Source organism: Neofelis nebulosa, chromosome 16 (genome assembly GCF_028018385.1).
Source record: "Neofelis nebulosa isolate mNeoNeb1 chromosome 16, mNeoNeb1.pri, whole genome shotgun sequence".
In the NCBI taxonomy this organism is placed as follows: domain Eukaryota; kingdom Metazoa; phylum Chordata; class Mammalia; order Carnivora; family Felidae; genus Neofelis; species Neofelis nebulosa.
The window spans coordinates 4,508,033-4,529,750 of record NC_080797.1 but is presented as its reverse complement, the minus strand read 5'-3'; the positions used below and the strand labels follow the sequence as shown (position 1 = coordinate 4,529,750).

Here is a 21,718-nt window from a genome sequence, read left to right as displayed (position 1 = left end):
CTGCCCCTCTCCCGTTCGCACTCTGTCTCTCTCTCAAGAAATAAACATTAAAAAAAGAAAAGGCTATACTTTTTCTTAGAAATTCAACATCCATAGCCGTTGATACACATACTCATTTCCAGAATCATTTCTGCAGAGATTGTCTGCCTTGGGCTGATCTCACAATTTTGCGTGCGGTTCACCCCGGTCTGGTAGACGGAGGCCCCCAGCAGCGCCTCCTGGGGCCTCTTGTGCTGTGATCATTTGTCCTTCCCTGCTGTCCTGGTCTGTTCCGGCTGCCAGAATCAGGTAGCACAGACTGGGAGGCTTAAGCAAAACATGCTCAGGGCTCTGGATGTGGGAAGTTCAAGATCAAAGTGTCGGCAGCCTTGGCTGCTTCTGAGGCTTGTCTCTGTGGCCTGTGAGAAGTGGCCGTCTTCTCCTTGAGTCTTCACGTGGCCTTCCCTCCGCGCCCGTGGGTCCTGACCTCCTTTTCTCGTGAGGACACCAGTCGTGTTGAGTTAGAACCCATTGTAAGGACTCCGTTTTGACTTAATCGCCTTTTTAAAGCTCTGTCTCCAAATACGGTCACATCCCACGGCTGTGTGTGGGGGGGAAGGTTAGGACTGCAACATACAGACTTTCCTGTGAGTTCAGCCTGTGCCTGCACCCAGAGCTGTGTGGCTTTTTTTATGTTTATTTTTTTGAGAGAGAGAGGGACAGAGTGCGAGCGGTGGAGGGGCAGAGAGAGAGGAAGACACAGAATCCGAAGCAGGCTGCAGGCTCTGAGCCGTCAGCATATGACCCGATGTGGGGCTTGAACTCATGAACCGTGAGATCATAACAACCTGAGCTGATGTCGGATGCTTAACCAACTGAGCCATGCAGGTGTCCCAATTTTATAAATTAAGTTTTTTAAAGCTTATTTATTTATTGGGGAGGGGATTAGAGGGGGAGGGAGAGAGAGACAGAGAGAGAGAGAGAGAGAGGGAATCCCATGCTGTCAATACAGAACCCAATGTGGGGCTCTGTTTCACAAACTGTGAGATCACGACCTGAGCCAAAATCAAGAGTTGGACGCCTAACTGACTGAGCCACCCAGGCACCCAAAGGTTGTGTGGGATTTTAAAAAGTAACAAAATTTAGGGGCGCCTGGGTGGCTCAGTCGGTTAAGCGGCCGACTTCGGCTCAGGTCATGATCTCACGGTCTGTGAGTTTGAGCCCCACACTGGGCTCTGTGCTGACAGCTCGGAGCCTGGAGCCTGCTTCCGATTCTGTGTCTCCCTCTCTCTGCCCCTCTTCCCCTCGCACTCTATCTCAAAAATAAATAAAAACATTAAAAAACATTTTTAAAAAAGTAACAAAATTTATAGAAGTTTGGAGTACATTGGGGACATCCGAAAATCGTTTTCTATAAGAATTACGATTGCTTGTTAGGTTTTTGCTTTTAAACCTTTAAAAATATGTACTTGCCATATGCTTGCCATATAGTCTGTTTTATTGACTTCATTTTGCTGCGTATGTTCGTATAGATAATTTGAAGAGTTTACAACCTGCCTTTAGTCTGGTAAGTAGTCGTCTTTGTGACTAGCATACGACTTTACAGTATGCACCATCCCGGTTTCTTTAGATAAACTTACTGACCTACCGGTGTGAGCTGTGAAAATGTTATTCTGCAGAGTGATAATCTTTTTTTTTAAATTTTTTTTATAATTTTTTTTTTAACGTTTATTTATTTTTGAGACAGAGAGAGACAGAGCATGAAGGGTCAGAGAGAGGGAGACACAGAATCGGAAACGGGCTCCAGGCTCTGAGCTGTTAGCACAGAGCCCGACGCGGGGCTTGAACTCACGGACCGCGAGATTGTGACCTGAGCCGAAGTCGGCCGCTCAACCGACTGAGCCACCCAGACGCCCCTTTTTTAATTTTTTTAAATGTTTATTTATTTTTGACAGAGCACGAGCGGGGGAGGGGCAGAGAGAGAGGGAGACACAGAATCCGAAGCGGGTTCCAGGCTCTGAGCTGTCAGCACAGAGCCAGACGCGGGGCTGGAACTCACAGACCGCGAGATCATGACCTGAGCCAAAGTCGGATGCTCAACCGACTGAGCCACCCAGGCGCCCCTACAGAGTGATAATCTTAACAGAAATAACTAACATTTATTTTACTTTATTTAAAAATTAAAAAAAAATCAACAACCCTGTTTGCAACCCTGTGTTGTGAAGTATTTGTTATATCCATTTTATTTAAAGAATTTTTTTTGTAACGTATATTTATTTTGAGAGAGAGAGAGTGAGAGCAGGGGAGGGGCAGAGAGAGAAAGGGAGAGAGAGAGTCCTAAACAGGCTCCACGCTGTTAGCCCAATGAGGGGTTCGAACTCACGAACCTTGAGATCATGACCTGAGCTGAAGTCAAGAGTCAGATGCTTTAACCCACTGAGCCACCCAGGCGTTCTGCCCCCCATCCATATTAAAGGTGAGGAATTCTAGAGAGCTCTCCGAAGGTCACTTGGGTTAGTTTTCAGCAGAACTAACATTGATGGGGAGCCTCCGTGATTACAAATAGCCCTGCCTCTGACCCTGTCTTGTTAGGCCTGCTTATCTGGGGTGACCACTGCACTGCCCTCTCTCCCTGCCCTTCATTTCCTTGGAGCTGGGCTCTCTGGAAGACAGATTTCAGAGCTTCAGGATGTGGACATGACCTGGGGGTATCCACAGGGTCTGTTCAGGGCTCCCTGGATGCTCAAACAGTGACTCTGATGTCCCCTGGATGTGGCCTCCCAAGGCAGGAAATTCCAGGGGTACGTCAGGGCCAGGGCCCTGGGGCCACCTCTCTGGGTCTCCAGAGGGGCCCAGCTGGGTGCAGGCCAGGGTACGGTCAGTCCAGCCACCAGCAGTACTGACAGTGACCCCTCTGTGTGTGTCCACCCCTGCTTGGGGGACCCGTTATTCGTGTCTGAGCCCCTGTGATTTCAGCCTGTGCCTGTACACAGGGCTGTACTCGCCCAGGTTGCGTGGGGTCTTTTTTACGCAGACATATACACGTGTGTAGACAGAAACACACGCACATGTACACACACACATGAGTGTAGACAGACACAGACATACACACAGTGCATGCACATAGACTCGCGTGTAGGCAGAGAAACATACGCACGAATACATTTGTAAAGAGAGTTTCACCGGGAGATGGCCTTAGGCTGTTGGGTCCACGTCTGATGCTGGTGCTGGCAGCCCACGGGGTAGGCAGAGTCAGGAAGGGGGGATCAGGAGCTGGAGACCCAGGGGAACGGATTGAAACTGCCTCTGACCTTGGTGTTACTGGCGTCCCGCAGAAGCCGGGCCTTGGTCGTGAATGAGCCATACGCACGTCTGGTCCACGAGTCAGGGAAGCTGAAGGAGGGTCTGAGGCACATCGACCGCGGCGTGCATGAGGTCCGGTGCAGCTGCCGCCTCCCTTTTCCCCTCCAGAACTCCCCGGAACCTTCCTATGGCGCGCACTAACCCAGAACGTGCGAGAAAATGAAGTTCGGCCTCGCCGAGCTGACGCCTTAGAAGTCCATCATGCTGCCCGCCAGAAGGTGGGAAGACCGTAGGTTGGAGAGTCAGAACGACCTAAATTTAGGGAGACCCATCTGATCTGTGCCTTTTCCATGAAGGGTGCGGATAATGACACTAATACCCTCTTTGTGCAGGGTTATTAATGGATGTCAAGCGTCCCACTTGACTCCTGGATGGAGGGTAAGAAATCTCAGACTTACACCGTTCTTGATGCTCTCCTGGAACATCATATCTCCACATAATTAAGTTTCACTTTATCTCCCCAATAAGTGGCTTCTTCACAGAGGGCTGGGGTACTCCCTCCATCAAGTTCCTCCCCAGGAAGTGGACCTTCCTTCTGGTTATTGTGAATAAAATTTAATTATGTTTTTAAATTGGTGATTGATGCTCTAGGGTTCCAGAAGGAGGTTCATGCAAGAGTTGTGTTCTGTCTTTAAGTGGGAATTCCTTTGGGGTTTCCTCATAACTCTGATCCTGGCTGTTGGTTTTAGATAGCATGTATGTTTTCTATTTAGCAGTTTAATACCCTTTTTAATGTGTTTTTCTGGGTCTTTATGGGGAGTGTAAGAATACCAAGAAGAGGGGTTTTTGAAGCCCCGGATAGACGTGGAATTTTTTTTTTTTCAATGTTTTTTATTTATTTTTGGGACAGAGAGAGACAGAGCATGAACAGGGGAGGGGCAGAGAGAGAGGGAGACACAGAATCGGAAACAGGCTCCAGGCTCCGAGCCATCAGCCCAGAGCCTGATGCGGGGGCTCGAACTCACGGACTGCGAGATCGTGACCTGACTGAAGTCGGACGCTTAACCGACTACGCCACCCAGGCGCCCCTAGACGTGGAATTTTATCGAAGGATGCCGGAATCTCTCAAGATGACTGTGTATATTTTCATTAAAGAAAATAGGGGCGCCTGGGTGGCGCAGTCGGTTAAGCGTCCGACTTCAGCCAGGTCACGATCTCGTGGTCCGTGAGTTCGAGCCCCGCGTCAGGCTCTGGGCCGACGGCTCGGAGCCTGGAGCCTGTTTCCGATTCTGTGTCTCCCTCTCTCTCTGCCCCTCCCCCGTTCATGCTCTGTCTCTCTCTGTCCCAAAAATAAAAAAAAAAAAAAAAAAAAAAAAAAAAACAAAAAACGTTGAAAAAAAAAAAAAAAGAAAATAATAACAAGGGATGCTCGGGCAGCTCGGTCCGTTGAGTGTCTGAGTCTTGATCTCGGCTCAGGTCTTGATCTCAAGGTCGTGAATTCAAGGCCTGTGTTGGGCTCCACGCTGGGCATGAAGCCTGCTTAAAAAAGTAATACGATTACCAATGTTCATAGGTTTTCTAGCAGGACAGAATGTTGACGTTAGAGGCAACTTGGTAGAAAGAGGAGAGGGCAGAGTGTCGGGAAACCTGGATGCTAGGTCTGGTTCGGTTTTTGGTTACGAATTTGACCTTGGACAGCGCGGTACGTTTCGTCATTCCCCTTAACGATATCCCACACCCGCGTTCCTCATCTGGAAAATTGGCGACTTGGAACGATGTTGATGAATCCATGGGCCCTTCTGCCACATTGATGTAAGTGCTTTCCCATCTTTAGAAGAACCATGAAAAAAGTGTAAAGGGAGGGGACACCGTGATCCTACTTACCATCAACCAGCAACTCGTTTTTCATTCATTTGCTCATTGATCCAACAAATATTTATTGAGCAGCTGTGATGTGCACTGTGTAGGCATTGTTCCAGACGCTGGGAACACAGCAGTAGACAAAGCAGATGAGTTCCCTGCACAGTGGAACTTACATTCTGATAAACAGGTAAGTGCTGGGAAGATCAGTAAAGCAGGGAGAGGCCTGGAGAGGCCTGGAGAGGAAGGCAGAGTCTGGGGAGGCTGAGTTTAAGTGGGATAGTCAGGGAAGACCTCAGTGAGGTGACATTTGAGCAGAGAACTACCTGGAGAGTGGGAATGAGCCAGATGGAGGTCTGGGGGAAGAGTCACAGCAAGTGCAAAGGCCCTGAGGTACAACAGCAGTGCCACTGCAGCTTGAGTCGGGCGAGCAGGCAGGAGCAGAGGGAAGGAGTTTGAGGTTTGAGAGGTTGAGCAGAGTCCGGTAATGCGGGACCTCGTGGGCTGTAAAAGGACTGTCCCTTTTGGAGGGGTAAAAGGAAGCCGTTCGGGCTTGCGAGCCATGGGGGGCATGACCCGGTTTCCTGTCTTACACCCGTGACTCTGGCTGCCTGTGGAGAGTGGATGGAAACCAGTGAAGGGTGGAGGCAGGCAGACCCGAAGGGGTGCATGACAGCCGCACAGGTGGGGGGAGGTACCAGATTTGGGGTCCGGTTTGAAGAAGGCGCCTGGCAGGGGTCTGCTGACAAGTTGCACATCTCATCTAGAGACGGCTGCTTGGCCCTTCCTGCCGAGAGAAAATGTGTCCGCCACCCTCCTTCGGGTCTGGGGCCACCTGGCCTGCGTTGCGCTATGTTTGGGGAAACTGAGGACCCCAGCCCGTCTCCACAAACGGCTGGCTGGACGGAGAGATGAAACTCACCGGGGGTTTGGGCGTCTGCGGGAGACGTTCTGCCCTGCGGCCGAGCTCAGAAACTCAGGCTGTGGTGTGGCCTGCCCCAGCGCCCCCTGTCCCCGAGGGTCATTGTGGGGTTTGCTCGGCAAGGAAGACAAGCAAGTTGGCCCCGTGCTGCCGGTCAGAGTCGGTGTTAGTCATGGAATCCTTGGCCATCGGGGGCATCGTGATTCATTAATAAAAGACAGACAACATTCGGGAGGCCTTCGCTTTAATTCAGGGCGTCCGGTCCTCCCTCAGACAGCTCTTTGTGCTCTTATGGGCCGGGCCCACCCCCGTGCTCCTGTGGGGCCAAGTCGTTAATTTATACCCGTGCTCCCTCAACTACCCCAACTCGGAACTGGAAAAAGCCTCTTCTGTCCCTCTTAAGGCTTCAGGTCTCCCCCCACTGTTTTCTGCTAGTTTTCTTCCCTTTGATCTTCTGCTGAGAATTTATTTCCTTCCTAAAGCGGAGGCATCTAGCTCAGAGCAGTGCAAACCCCACTGGGGCTGGCGGGCACCCCCCCCCCCCCACCTCCACCGTCCCCCTGCCCCCCCTGCCCCCACCGTCCCCCTTCCCCCCCCCGCCCCAGTTCTGCAACCTTCCTGCTTGCTGGGCACAGAGCTCACAAGGTGGTACCTGATAGGAGAGAAAACGAAGGGATTGTGCTACCCCACATGGCTGGTTTCGACCACGTGGAGACTGGAAAGCACACGTTAAAAATGACAATAAAAGGCGAAATCGGGACCATAAACGTGAAACAGCAGGGCTTGATGGCCTCGCCTGTATTGGTTCGGGATGAGTCTTCCCTGTGGGGAGGCAGTCTGAGTGGTGGGCAGAGGGAGCAGTCTGGAAGGGTGGTTTCAGGAGGAGGAGAAAAAGGACTGATCTCTAGGATGTATGTATGAGGGTCTATCTGTCTTTTGGAGGAGGTTGCCTTCAGGGGAGAAAGACCCAAGCCGTAGTGGGGGGGGGGGTGCTTGGGAGGAATTGAAACCCACTGGAGAAAGGGAGGAAGGCATTGTGTTGCTGTCACTGCCTGTGAGTCAGACTGAAAGAGAGGGTAAGACTAAGTTGTTGTTTTTTGTTTTTTTTTTTGTTTTTTTGTTTTTTTGCTACCAGCTGGGAGTGAAGTCCTCACCTCCCCTCTCCCCTGCCACCTTCCATTTATTTATTTATTAAAAAAATTTTTTTAATGTTTATTTAATTTTGAAAGAGGGAGAGAAAAAGAGAGTGAGAGAGAGAGAGGGTGGGGGAGGGGCAGAGAGAGAGGGAGGCACAGAATCAAAAGCAGGCTCCAGGCTCTGAGCTGTCAGCACAGAGCCTGATGTGGGGCTTGAACTCATGGACTGCAAGATCATGACCTTAACTGACTGAGCCACCGAGGTGCCCCTGCCACCTGCCTTTTAAAGAGACTTAATTTTTTTCTAAGTTTATTTATTTTGAGAGAGAGAGAGAGAGAGCGAGCGAGCGCATATGAGCAGCAGAGGGACAGAGAGAGGGGGAGAGAGAATCCCAAGCAGGCTCCACATTGTTAGGGCAGAGCCCAGTGTGGGGCTCAAGCTCACAAAGCACTACATTGTGACCTGAGCCAAAGTCAGCAGTTGGATGCTTAAGTAAGGCACCCCTAAAGAGACTTTAAAGATAAAATTGCTTTTGGGGTGCCCGGCTGGCCCAGTCGGTGGGACATGTGACTCTTGATCTTGGGGTCATGAGTTCGAGCCCCCGAATGGGTGTAGAGGTTACTTAAAAATAAAAAAATCTTAAAAAAAAAAGATCAATCACTTTAAAAACGTTTTTTTTTTAATGTTTATTATTTATTTTTGAGAGGGGAGAGAGAGAGAGGGACACACAGAATCTGAAGCAGGCTCCAGGCTCCGAGCTGTCAGCACAGAGCCTCACGTGGGGCTCGAACTCATGAACAGTGAGAACATGACCTGAGCGGAAACCCAGAGTCGGATGCTTAACCGACTGAGCCACCCAGGCACCCCTCGTTGTGGTTTTGATTTGCATTTTCCTGAAGTCTCATGATACTGAACATCTTTTCCAGTGCTTACTGGCCACGTTATCTTGGGAGAAAGGTCTTATCAGAACCTATGCCCGTTTTTCTTTGAGTTAAATAACCGATGCCCTTTTATTACTGAGTTGTAAGTGTTCTTTATATATTCCAGGCAAAAGTCCCTTATCAGATCTGCGATTTGCAGAAACTTCCTTCTGTTCTCTATGGGTTGTGTTTTCACTTTCTTTATGGTGTGCTTTGAAGCACAAAAGTTTTCGATTTAGATGATGTCGACTTTACGTAGTTTTTTTTCTTCTCTTGCATGCGGCTTTTGTTGTTATACCTAAGAAACTATTGCCAAATTGAGGCCATAAAGATTTTTACACCTGTTTTCTTCTAAGAGTTGTATATATAGTTTTGGTGCTTACATGTGGAACTTAGATCTGCTTTGCATTAAATTTTTTTTAAGTTTATTTTTGAGAGAGTGAGCGAGCGTGAGTGGGGTTGGCAGAGGGAGAGGGAGAATCCCAAGCAGGCTCTGCACCATCAGCATGGAACCCGATGTGGGGCTCGAACCCACAAACCATGAGATCACGGCCTGAGCCCAAACCAAGAGTCGGATGCTTAACCAACTGAGCCACCCAGGTGTCCCATGCTTTGCACTAATTTTTGTAAATGGCGTAAGAAAGTGGTCCAGCTTGATGCCTTTACATGTGACTGTCTTCTCCAGGCACCGTTTGTTAAAAAAGGCTGTCCTCTTTCCATTTTATGGTCTTGGCACTTTTATCCTTAAGGTTTCTTGCTTTGTTTTTGTTTTTAATTTTTTTTTTAATGTTTATTTGCTTTTGAGAGGGGTGGGGAGCAGAGAGAGAGGGAGACACAGAATCCAAAGCAGGCTCCAGGCTCTGAGCTGTCAGCACAGAGCTCGACTCAGGGCTTGAACTCATGAACCGTGAGATCATGACCTGGGCCACAGTCTAACGCTTAACCGCCTGAGCCACCCAGGTGATGAAGGCTTCTTTTAAGTACGTTATTCATTTAAGTCACTGGGTGAGGAAGCATCCCCTTGTCAGTCTCCTGACCCACAGGGAGAGAGCAAATCAATCAAGGATCACTTACCCTTAAAAAAAAGTGCTTTTGTTTGGGATTCACAACAAAATTTCAGTGAAAACTTTCTCTGAAAATAGGCAACAAACAGGGCAGTTGAGTGGATGAAGTAATGATCTGGGAGTTCGTATTATTCTGGCCCTGTTGTGGGGGGAGCAGGGAAGGGACTTGGCCTCAGCCTGCTCTGGAGCTCCATGCTGTGTAGCTTGCAAAGCTGAGCCCAGTGCATCAAGTCTGGGAGCCCCATGTCCTGCCTCCCCCCCTCCCCCAGTGCTTCCTTAGGGGCAGGAGGTCGGTGTGGGGACAACCCGGGGGTCACAGGGAGCAGCCGTCTGTGGGACTCTGCACAAGTTGTTTCTTGGCCCTGATTCCAGAGACGGATTAGGGAGTTCTTTTTCTCCTAGAAGATTCCACTGCAGAACAGAATCCTGGAGCCCAGAGGCCTCTGCCTCCCACGCATGGGTGTGGGCCTGGAGGCTGCACCCACGGCCTCCCGTGTGACTTGGGGCCCCAGCCCGGGCAGGGCCGTGTGCTGGGCTCCCCAGGCCTGGCCTGGCTCCCGGGAGGCTGGACCCGCACCCCTGAGTCAAGCTGAACACCCAAGAGCGGAGCATTAGCTAAGCCCCAGATGTTTAGAACCCTGACTCTCTGTCTGCTTTCCTGCTCCTGGAGGTGGTTCTGGAATTGGCTCTGATCTTTGTGTGGTTCTGTCTCATCAGCCTTTCCGGGGAGAGGCTGGGGGTTCCAGGATTTCCTCAGAGCTTTCTGCCGGGGTCCACTCAGCCCGGGTTGGAACTTGACGGGTCTCAGGGGCTTATCGGGAGCGGGGGTGGGGGGTGGGGTTGGAGACAGAGGCTCACTTCTTGGAGGGGAATCCCATAATCAGGACTTGGGGGAATTCTCCGTCCTGGTTCAGGTTCAAGCTTTTAAAAAGTCAAGTTCTCAAGTTAAGAGTTGTAGCCTTGGGCTCTGAGTCTGTCCCTCGGTGAGCTCACAGTTGAAATGCTTTTAGGGAAGCTGGGTGGGGCTGTTGATGGTGAGGGTTCTGGAACAAAGAAAAAGTGAGCATTGCCTGCAGGACCAAAAAAAAAAAACCCAGGTCTCTTGCAGACCAGGGAGCCAGCTAAGCAAAAGCCCAGGCCCCTGGCTGGCCACCCCCAGCTGGCCCCGCTTCACACTGCAGACTGTGCAACAGAGAGAGGGCCATGCAGTGACCCCCGCGAACCAGGGGTCTCCCTGATGTAAGCTGGAGCTGGGACCAAGGAGGGGTTTGAGGTGGCACAGCTGCCTCCTTCCCTGGTGCCTCCCTGAGACCAAGTCACTATTTATTTTTAATTTTTTTTAAGTTTATTTATTTACTGAGAGAGAGAGAAAGAGAGAGTCCCAAGCAGGCTCTGCACCATCAGCACAGAGTCCTGCATGGGGCTTGAACTCACGAACCATGAGATCATGACCTGAGCCAAAACCAGGAGTCAGGCTCTTAACTGGCTGAGCCACCCAGGTGCCCCACCCACTCACCATTTATTAGTTAATTCCAGTGTCCAGAGTGAGGCCGATACCCACAATCACAGAATGTTGGATCGTTCCACAGATGGGGGTTCAGACAGGTTCAGATGTCAGGGGCCAGGTAGGCCGCTGAGATCCCAGGGATTTTGGAAACAGCCCGTAGTAGCCAAACGTAGGGAACACATGTCCAGCGGGAAATCTGAAATCTCCCCATCTTATAATGCTGGTATTTTTTTTTTTTAATTTTTTTTTAACGTTTATTTATTTTTGAGACAGAGAGAGACAGAGCATGAACAGGGGAGGGTCAGAGAGAGAGGGAGACACAGAATCAGAAGCAGGCTCCGGGCTCTGAGCGGTCAGCACAGAGCCCGACACGGGGCTCGAACTCACGGACCGTGAGATCATGACCTGAGCTGAAGTTGGACGATTAACCGACCAAGCCACCCAGGCGCCCCTTATAATGCTGGTATTGATTCACGTTAAAAACAACGGCCGTGTGCTGCTCAGAACCTTCCGGCAGCCTCCTTGTAACCCTTTCTCTGCTTAGGAAATTGGGTCTTAGGGACAGGGGGTGACTCACCCAAGGTGGCCCAATCCAGTAAGCAGCCTGTATTCACTCCCGGGTTTCTAGACTCCTAGACTCTGGTGCTATGTCCGGTCTACCTTACCAGTACCCTCCAGTCAAGCAGACCGGAGAGCCAATGAGATTAAGGGCAACCATCCAGCATAGGAAGGGGTGGAGTCGGGATTTGAACCCAGAACTGTCTGGCTCTGTCCGATCTGCTGTCGCTGGGAGGAGAATTGATTGGCATCTGCTTGGTACTGAAGCAGATTTTCTTTTTTTGCTTTATATGTATATATATACATATACACAACACACATACATATATTGGCTTATATATATACGTATGTATATATATTTTTGCATATATATATGTTTACTTTTTGAGAGAGAGAGAGAGATTGAGAGAGAGAGAGAGTATGAGCAGGGGAGGGGCAGAGAGAGGGAGACACAGAATCCAAAGCAGGCTCCAGGCTCCGAGCTGTCAGCACAGACCTCGATGCGGGGATCGAACCCGCGAACTGTGAGATCATGATCTGAGCCAAAGTCCCACACACAACCCACTGAGCCACTCAGGCGCCCCCTGGAGCAGATTTTCTAACAGCTCTGCCCTGGGATTGGCTCTTAGCCCTCAAACCGGAACTGTTGCTTGACTAGTGAACAGCTTCCCTGAGTTCTGTGGAGGTTTGGGGAGCAGCAGGGGATCCTGAGGGCACCCATGTGCATGTGGATTCTCTGTCCCTCTTCCTCACACCCATTCATTCTTCTCGGGTTTCCTCTCTGAGAGCTCTGAGGAGCCCCACAGAAGGAGGAGTCAGAATAGGGGCTTTTCCCTGCCTGAGATTCAGAGCCCCACCCAGCAAGAAAGGCCCACTTAACCTGTGCCCTCCCTGAGCCACTGGCTTGGTCGCTGCTGGGGAGTTGGTGTCCAGGGATCCTGCATAGCGTGTCCAGGCTCAGCCCCTACTGTGGGTCCCCTGGGGATTGGGGGGCTCTCGGTGAGCCAGGTGGCACAGGAGTCTGGACCGCCAACACTCTCCGTGTGCAGACCCCGGGAGCTCCCAGAGGACACCTTGTCCAAACTCCCCATGGCTTCATGATCGGAATCTAGCAGCAGAGGGTCCGGGGTGTGTGAAGGTTTGGGGGGGGGGGGGGGGTAGGCAGGAAGTGTTAATAAACAAAGCAGGGTGGAGGGTTTTCGACAAGATTTACTAGCTAAATATTTTCCGGATGTTTTCATAGTCGTTTAAGGCTGATCCGGACGAAACTAAGCAGGACTTAGCCTAACTTCTCCAGTAGCTCCCACCCTCCTGGACCTCTCAGCCCCTTGCACCCTGGCCTCATTCCCAGCACCATGGGGACCCTGCCCCCACCACCCTCTGTAGCACTCCCTCCTTTCCTCCTGCTGGGAAAGAGAATAGTCTCCTTTCCCCCCTCTTTTTAGTCCCATGAGACATGCAGTTGTGCAACCTGGTTTTTTCTTTACGCTCAATATTTATTGAATATCTTTCTACCTTAGTATGTGTATCTAACAGGTGATTTTTGGTTTCTGCTATCCGTTCGTTATTTGGATGAACTCGTTATTATTTATAATTCCCTAGTGATGGACGCTGAGGTTGCTTCCTTTATTTGCTGTTAAAATCACTGGCACATAGAGGGCACCTGGGCGGCTCAGTCGGTTAAGCCTCTGACTTCAAGTTCGTGAGTTTGAGCCACGCGTCGGGCTCTGTGCTGACCGCTCTGAGCCTGCTTCGGATTCTGTGTCTCCATCTCTGTCTGTCCGCCCCTCCCTTCCTCGCACTGTCTGTCTGTCTCTCTCTGAAAAATGAATAAACATTACAAAAAAAAAATCACCGACACTGACGATCCTTGTGATGGCATCTCCTTGCACTGAGACTGCTTTTCTGGGGAGAAAGAAGTGATCTTCTAGTTAACGTGTCTGCCTGCGGCATGCATCCTGACCCGTGCTGTCAGTTGCTGTTCAGAAAGCGTGTACCGGATCCACAGTCCTTGAGCGTGACTGATGCCCCATTTGCTGGCCCACACGGGGATTTTTAGACCTACAGGAGCACCCTGCTTCTATCCCCTACCCCCCACTTATTTTTAGAGAGAAAAGTGTAACAGAAAAACTGGTAGCAACAAATTCAACTGATGCTCTTATGGGTCACCGTGCCTGGGACACTCCCGTGCCTTGTTGCTGCCTGTCCTTCCAGACCCCATGAGCACTGAGATGTGGGCTGATATAACGTAAAAAGTGCACTGGACCGAAGGCCCGTGTCCCCAACCCTTGGCTCTGTTAACGACCAAAGGAAAAGGGAAAAGCTCTTATCTCCTTGGTGGATCAGTTTTCTCACCTTTAAAATGGGCACAATGATCCTTGCGTCACAGTAATTCTTTCAAATGGGAAGACACATACTTGTACCTCGTACTTGGCGCATGGTGGGTGATGAGTCAATATTTATTTCAAGCCCTCCCGGGTTACTCCAGCTTACATAACTTCTCTTCCGTCTCCCCGACCTCCAGCTCTTCTCTGGAACCCCCACTTGTCCCTTAACCTGCCGCAGGGTACTTCCTACTTGCAGACCCCAGAGGGGAGTGATGTGGGTCCCCGAGGATACGGTGGTAACCCAGGCTCTTATGTGCGTGGTCCCTTTGCCCTGGGACATCTAGAGGTGTTGGATGAACAAACGTCCCATCACACGGGTCTCCTGTGGCTCCTTCCGTCAAGTTAAAGGGAGCGCTGGATGAGATCTGGCCAGTGCAGATGGTGATGGGGAGGTAGATAGGGGGCCGTATCTGTCTCAGGGCCTTGTGCCTGTGGGGGGGGGGGGTACGTAGCATCTCTGGGCTCCTTCCCTTGGGATGGGGTAAGGAGCTGTGCATGGAAGCTGTGTTTCCTCTAGGACCCTGTCCTCTGCGGGTCTCCCTTAGGCCCTGTGTGTGCGGCGGTGTGAGTGAGGGCCAGGCTGCCCGGGGCCGCCCGGTTCCTCGTCTGCCGCCGGCCTGGCCTCTCCTTGCTGGAGGCTGTGCAAGGCCCCGCCACGAGGGGCTGGTCGGAGCCGGGAGCCGCGTGGGGAGCCCTCTTGGGGCACAGTGATGGCTCTGTTTCCTCCTCCGTCTCACCGGGGGCCCCCATTCACTGCAAGGAGAGTCACACATTCCCCCTTGAGATAAGAATAGAGCCCGACTGTGCCCCAGGACAGAGTCCAGCTTCTTCTGTGGGCCCTCGGAGGCCTGGCAAGGGCTCCCAGATGGTACTGGCATGAGTGGACCCTGGCTGCCTGCCCCGCCGGCCCCTTGTGCATTGTGCGGCCAGGACACTGGGTGCAGTGTGCGTGTATGCCCCACCCCCACCCCCCCAGACCACTGTCTCCAGGCTCTGCTCTGCATGGAGGGGTTTGGCCTGGAGTCAGCTGCCCCAAGGCTGTGCCCTGCTCCTTCCCTTCCCTGGGGCCTCGGACTCCGCCCTCCGGAGGCCTTGAGACCTCCCCTGAGTAGCCACTCCTGTTTGTTCCTGGAAGGGAGGGAGGGATGGAGCCCCGGCTTGAGGGGATGGGTGTTGATGGCAGCTCGTGGCCTCCCTCTACAGCCCCCCCCCCCCCCCCCCCCCCCCCCCCCGCCCAGGGTAGAGGAGGCAGGAACCAGCAGGGGCCCCCAGCAGCCCCACCTGTGTCTGAGGTGGCAGATGGAACAGCCTCGTGTCATTTTAATAGACCAGGCTCTCTTACCCGGGCGCCCGGTGGAGAGCGTTGCTGGGCTCCCCTTGTGATCAGGTTGGGTGATCCTTAGTGTAGTTTCTAGCTTTTGGTTCCCGAGGACGAGGCTTCTCATACCGTGGTCCCTGGACCAGCTTCGTGAGTGTCCACCTGTGAGCTGGCTCGAGATGCACATCCTCGGGGCGGACCTGGGATCTACTCAGTCGGGCACTGACAGCAGGGCCCGGGAATCTGTTTAACACGCTCTTCGGGGTGGGGGGGTTCTGATGCACGTGGAGCACCAGTGCCACTGCTCCGAGTAGGGTGTTTGAAGACAGATTTCCTGGGGTGCCTGGATGGCTCGGTCGGTTAAGCATCCAACTCTTGGTTTCAGCTCAAGTCACGATCTCATGGTTTGTGAGTTGGAGCCCCGCATCGGGCTCTGCGCTGATGGTGTGGAGCCCGGTTGGGGTTCTCCCTCTCCCCTCTCTGCCCCTCCCTGCTTGTGAACTCTGTCTTTCTCTCCCTCTCAAACTTAAAAAAAATTTTTCTAAAAAGAAAACAGACTTCCTTGGTTTCCCGGGTCTGTCAGGTGACTCAGAGGAGTGTTGAGCCCATGGCAGCCTGGTGGGGACACTTCCATTCACAGGCATTCAGATCAAGAGATCTAAAAATATTTGTGTGGCTGAACATGGAGTCTCTCATTCAACCTAAAAAAAAAAAAAAAAAAGAAATCTCAACATGCACATTTGTACGTATTTCAGTTAATTCTACAACTGTGTGAGGCCGTGTTTGGGGTTTCTGGTTGAAAAAGCTGAGCCAGGTGTTAGTAAGCTGCCCATGCAGTGGAGGTGGGATAGGAAGCCAGGGTTTTCCGTCGTGAGCTGGGGGAGCTTTCCACTAGCCGTGGGGTGAGGCTGCCCCTGCCAGGGGTTGATAGGGGGCTCCTGGTGAACCTTCCTGGTGGCTCCTTGCCTGTCCTGAGAATTGAGTATTTGAATGGGACCGCACACATAAATGCATGTGTTTGGGGAAATGCTTCAGTATCTAGGGCTCTGTCTCAACCTGCGAGGGTTTCTTTTTTTTTTTTTTTTTCTTTTTCTTTTCTTTCTTTTTTTTTTTAATAATTTTAACTCCTACTTTTATTTATTTTTTTAAGTTTATTTTTGAAACAGAGACAGTGTGAGCAGGGGAGGGGCAGAGAGAGAGAGGGAGAGAGAGAATCCCAAGCAGGCTCTGCACTGTCAGCACAGAGCCCGAGGCGGGGCTCGAGCTCACAGACTGTGAGACCTGAGCTGAAACCAGGAGTCAGACGTTTAACCAAACTGAGCCACCCAGGTGCCTCTAAATAATGTCTTTTTTTTTTTTTTTTTTTAAGTTTAGTTATTTATTTGGAAGGGGCAGAGAGAGAGAATCCCAAGCAGGCTCCACACTGCCAGCACAGAGCCCAGTGTGGGCTCCAAACTTATGAACCACGAGATCATGACCTGAACTGAAACCAACAGTCAGATGCTTAACTGACTGAGCCTCCCAGGTGCCTCAGTATTAACTTTTTTTGAGAGAGCGAGCCGCGAGCATGAGCAGGGGAGGGGCAGAGAGAGAGAGGGGGACACAGAATCTGAAGCAGGCTCTGCGCTGACAGCAGAGAATCCGATGCGGGGCTCGAACTCACGAACCGTGAGATCATGACCTGAGCCGAAGTCGGATGCTTAACCGACTGAGCCACCCAGGCGCCCCTGCGAGGGTTTCTGAAAGACAGTGTCTTGGGCTCCAGCCGCTCTTTCAGGAAGAAAGCACTAGAAATGTAAGCCCCCCCCGCCGCCCAGGGGAGACCAGGATGATCAGAAACAGGGCTGACTGTTTTTGAGGCTCTTGGGGTTTCTGAAGCAGGGTCCCCTGGGTGGGGGTGGGAGAACATCACCACCTCTATTTGCAGACGAGAAAGCAGACTCTCCAGAGACAGTCTCCCATGTTTCACCACCTCCCATGTTTTCCCCCATGAGACCCAGTCTCAGTGGCTTCCAGACTTGGTTGGAAGGAAGGGGCTTCGGAGGTCTATGGCAGAGCTTGGCCAGGAACAGGTAAGCAACCTCCGTGGTACCAGATTAGCTCTTCAGTATGTCTGTACCTGCTCCTCACTGTATTTTCTCAACCAGCGAGTGGGCCTGTGGCCTCTCTGGTGGATAGAAGAACGTTCTCGAATAGATCTGTCGGTCCAGAGGTGTAGAGATCTATAATAACAACAGACAACGTTTACCTAACACGTAGCTTGTCTAAACACTGTGCCTCCATTTATTAGCTCATTGGATCCTTACAACACGCTCCAGGTATTACCAGGCCCGTTTTACAGGTGGGAAAGCTGAGTCACGGAGAAGTTGAAGACTTTGTTCAGCGTCAGCCAGCAGGGGACGGGGCTTGTACCTGGACCATCCCTGTCAGGAACCTGTGATTGGAACCACTGGTTCCTGTGTCCATGTTAGTTCTGAAGCCACGCCCCGCAGAGGGGAGGGGGGACCCCTCAGCCCCTACACTTAACCCCATCCTGAAGGTATCTGCACACCCAGTTCGAAAGCTGGGTGTTCCCCAGCTTGGGGTCCCAGCAGGCCTTTGCTTTCGTGGGGCAGCTGAGTAGGGGAGGAAGTGGTGAGGCAGGGTGGGGTGGGGCTCCCTTTTCTTCACACCTCCTTCCCCCGCCCCCAGATGCTGACCCTGAAGAGTATGATCCTTGTGCCTCTGGGACCTTCTGCAGGCGGTCTGGGGGTTGAGTCCCGGTCTATAGCTGGGAGGAGAGTCTGCAGTGGCACCAGAAGGGAAAGCCTGGGTGTTCCAACTTTTCAGGGCCTCACAGCTTTGGGAGTAGAGGAGACCGGAAGAGTTTAGGGCAAGGGGCAGAGGGAGGTGGACGGCGGCTGGACCAGCTCCTGGTGGCTGTCTCTTCCGCTGGAGCCTGAGGCCAGCACCCGGCCAGCTGGCTCACAGCTGGATGCGTAGTGGGAGGCGATGGGAGGGTCCGCGGGCCAAGACACTGCCAGGGACGTGCACCCAGAGTCAGCCTTGGCTGTCCTCCAAACAGGAAGAGCCTTGGTGCTCAGCCCAACTCGCACTTCCCCCATGGTGAGCGCCGCTGGTAAGAGAGTTCCAAGTTGTGGTCAGAGGCGTGGGGACCCTAAGCGTGACATCCTCTCCTGTCCTTCGCCACCGGGCCCCGGGGAGGAGACCCGGTCAGGCAAGAGCAGCTACTCCCGCCTAACGGAGATGCTCAGATGGGAGGAGATGGGAGCCCTCAGTCCTCAGTCCTCGGGTTGGCACTTCCCGTGGGGATGTTGCGTCTGAAGCGCGGACCTGACGGCTTGGCCGAGAAGGGGCCCCAAACCCAGGAGATGCTTTGGGTCGGTGACCGGGCCACCTGCAGGGACACCCCATTCAGTGGGTGGCTTCCAGAGTTGTGGTTTCTGCTGCACAGTTTTAACTAACCCAGGTCACGGTGGTCATGGTGGTGACGGGGGAAGGAGGCGGGCCGGGGACCAAGAACCAGACGTTCTCGGCAGGGTCCCCCAGTGCTGCCTTCCAGTAGGCTTCGTGTTCCCTCGTGATGGCCACACTTGCAGGAGTCCCAGAAGACACTGAGTTGCTGCTCCTTCACACCCTTCTAGAATCAGTTATCTTTTTTCTTAATGTTTATTTATTTGGAGGAGAGGGAGGGGCAGAGAGAGAGAGAGAGAGAGAGGGAGAGAGAGGGAGACACACAATCCGAAGCAGGCTCCAGGCTCTGAGCCGACAGCACAGAGCCCGACTCGGGGCTCAAACCCACGAATTGTGAGATCATGACCTGAGCCGAAGTTGGACACTGAACCAACCCAGGTGCCCCCTTACTTACTTATTATTTTTATTGTCTGCCCCCTCCCCCCTGCTCTGCCGCATGCCGGAATGTGTGCTCTGTTGAAGACAGAGCTTTTTGTGCCCCTTCTGTTTTGTTCACTGTTGTGCCCCAAGTGTCCAGAAGCAGGGCCTGGCACCTTAGGTGCTCACTAAACATCTGTGGAACGGACGCGTGGGTGGACGTGCCCGGGAAGCGCCTGGCTTGGGCCCGCCGTCCCTGGGAACACGCGTGCAGTCACCGCCGACACACTGCCATCTGAGCACCTTGCTAGCGTCCGGCGGGAGGGGAGGACCCGCGTCCCCTGGGAGGTGCCCACACGGTCTGGCCGCCTGCCCTCGGCTCCGCTCTGTCCTCATGATTTACTGGCCCCCCGAGTAGGGACCACGCGAGGGCTTCCCCGAATCCCCGCTGCGGGCGGTGAGGGCCCCAGGGGCTGGCCAGGTGGTGAGTGAGTGGAGCTGTTTGCAGCTACGGATTCCGGGGGCCGTGGCAGGACCGCATTCCTGGATCCCGCCCGCCCTTCCCTGCCCCACAACTCCGTCCCGCCCTGTGGGCTGTGGGAAGTGGAAAAGCCTGGTTGAGCAACTCCAAGGGCTAAGGCGAAATCCCTGTTTACTCAGCCTCTGTCATCTCGCCTTGTAACCGATGCCCGACTCACAAACTTAATCCGGGACAGTCACGGCCGCCTCCGCACCCTGCGAGCTTCCCATCCCTCTCGGGGTCAAGGCCAGACCCGGATTCCCAGCCCAGACCGCCGGCGGGCTCCCCCGTGGGAGCCTCTAGCTTTGGGTGGGCAAGCTCAGCTCACAGGTTTGCTCTTGACCTCCCGATTCAGCCGCCTGCTCGACATCTCCAGCCGTCACACCGGGTCCTTCCTCCGGGTCTGGGCCCCCTGCAGCCTTTCAGCAACGGGCAAGCCTGTCTTTCCAGCTGAGTGGCTCACAGCCCTCAAAAGCTTTGGCACCCCTGTTTCCTCCCCCTGCTTGGGTTTCGTTTGCCAGGTAAGCCTGTGGGCCCCTCCTTCCAAATAGACTTTTTAAAAAGGTGTAGCCATTTCTCGTCATCCCCACCGCCGCCCCCTCTGGGTGAGATGAAGCCATCACCCTTGTGTCCCTGGTTTCTTACAGGGGCTGCCCAGATCCTCTGTTAGGTCCTGGTCTGTTGTTCTTTTTTTAATTCATTTTTGAGAGAGAGAGAGAGCGAGAGAGAGACCGAGCATGAACGGGGGGAGGGACAGCGAGAGAAGGAGACACAGAATCCGAAGCAGGCTTCGAGCTGTCCTCATAGAGCCCGATGCTGGGCTCGAACCCACAAACTGTGACATAGGACCTGAGCCGAAGTCGGATGCTCAACCGACTGAGCCATCCAGGTGCTCCCTGCTCTGTTGTTCTTACATAACAAGTCCAATTGTGTCATTTGGATCCTCAGGACGTGGCGATGGGTCCCCACGATGGTGGAGTAGAGTCGAAGAAGCCCTCACGGTGGCCGGTGGGGCACTATGTGACCTCAGCGCCTGTACCCCACCCCCTCATCCCGCTCATCCTTTCCTTGCACACCAGCTTCCACCGTGTCCCTGCACATGTCCCAGGCATGCTTCCTCGTGAGGGTCTTTGTGGCCCATGTGGGTCCCCCAGAGATGTCCAGTCTAGAGCCTGAGACACAGCAATCAGGTTTTGCAGGTGCAGTTGAGGGTATCAGGATGGGGAGAGGGTCCTGGACTATCCCGACGACCCCAGCACGATGACAAGGGTCCTTGTGAGATGAGGCAGGAGGGCCAGGTCAGCAGTAGATGTGACAACAGAAGCAGGAGGTTGAGTGATGCTCTGAAGGGAACATATGCCAGGGATGCGGCGGCCTCTGGGGACTGAACCGGGCGAGGTTCTGTCTGGGGGCTTCTAGAAGGAGCTGAACCTGCTAACACCTTGGCTTCGGCCCAGGGAGACCCCTTTAGGCTTCTGACCTCCAGATCCGTAAGACCATAAATCTGTGCCGGTTTGAGCCCCTTCGTTTGCGGTCATTTGTCACAGTATCCCCCTCAAGAAGAGTAAGCTACCGATTCATCTCGAAATCTTGTCACTCTTGCCATGCCTGCTTTTTCCTGTTCTTCTTCCTCTTCTCCATCACTTACTGCCCTCCAGCAAAACCCGACCTCATACCTGTGTGTCGGGCTTGTTGTGGCTTGGGTGTCTGCCCTCATGAGAATGCAAGCCCCGCTAGGATGCGGACCTTTTGTCTTGTGACCAGTGCGTCCCAGCACCTAAAACTGTGTCTGGTCTATAAGAGGTGCTCAGGAAGTATTTGTCCAATGAATGAGTAAATGAATATATAAATGGATGGATAGGTGAATGAATGAATGAATTAATGGATGGATGGAAGGAAGGAAGGAAGGAAGGAAGGAAGGAAGGAAGGAAGGAAGGAAGGATTAATGAATGGATAAATGAATGGATAGGTCAGTGAATGGATGGATGGATGGATGGATGGATGGAGGTGAGTGGATGGATGGATGGATGAGTGAATGGAAGGATGGATGGATGGATGGATGGATGGATGGATGGATGGATGGGTTAATGAATGGATAAATGAATGGATAGGTCAGTGAATGGATGGATGGATGGATGAGTGAATGGAAGGATGGATGGATGGATGGATGGATGGATGGATGGAAGGATGGATGGATGGATGGGTTAATGAATGGATAAATGAATGGGTAGGTCAGTGAATGGATAGATGGATGGATGGATGGATGGATGGAGGTGAGTGGATGGATGGATGAGTGAATGGAAGGATAGATGGATGGATGGATGGATGGATGGGTTAATGAATGGATAAGTGAATGGATAGGTCAGTGAATTGATGGATGGATGGATGGAGGTGAGTGGATGGATGGATGGA

The 21,718-nt window shown here is 52.6% G+C and overlaps 1 protein-coding gene across 3 annotated transcripts in view; it reads left to right on the top strand.

Annotated features, from left to right (window-relative positions):
• GAS7 (growth arrest specific 7) overlaps positions 1-21,718 on the top strand; it is a 215,739-nt gene that overhangs the window by 42,217 nt on the left and 151,804 nt on the right. Inside the window, exon 1 of one of the 3 annotated variants that reach the window (XM_058703719.1) lies at positions 19,486-19,827. The exons of the other annotated variants lie outside the window; for them this stretch is intronic. The gene's annotated coding sequence lies outside the window, so the exon portion shown is untranslated. Of the gene's footprint in view, positions 1-19,485; positions 19,828-21,718 lie in introns of those variants that run through there. 3 annotated transcript variants of the gene reach the window in all.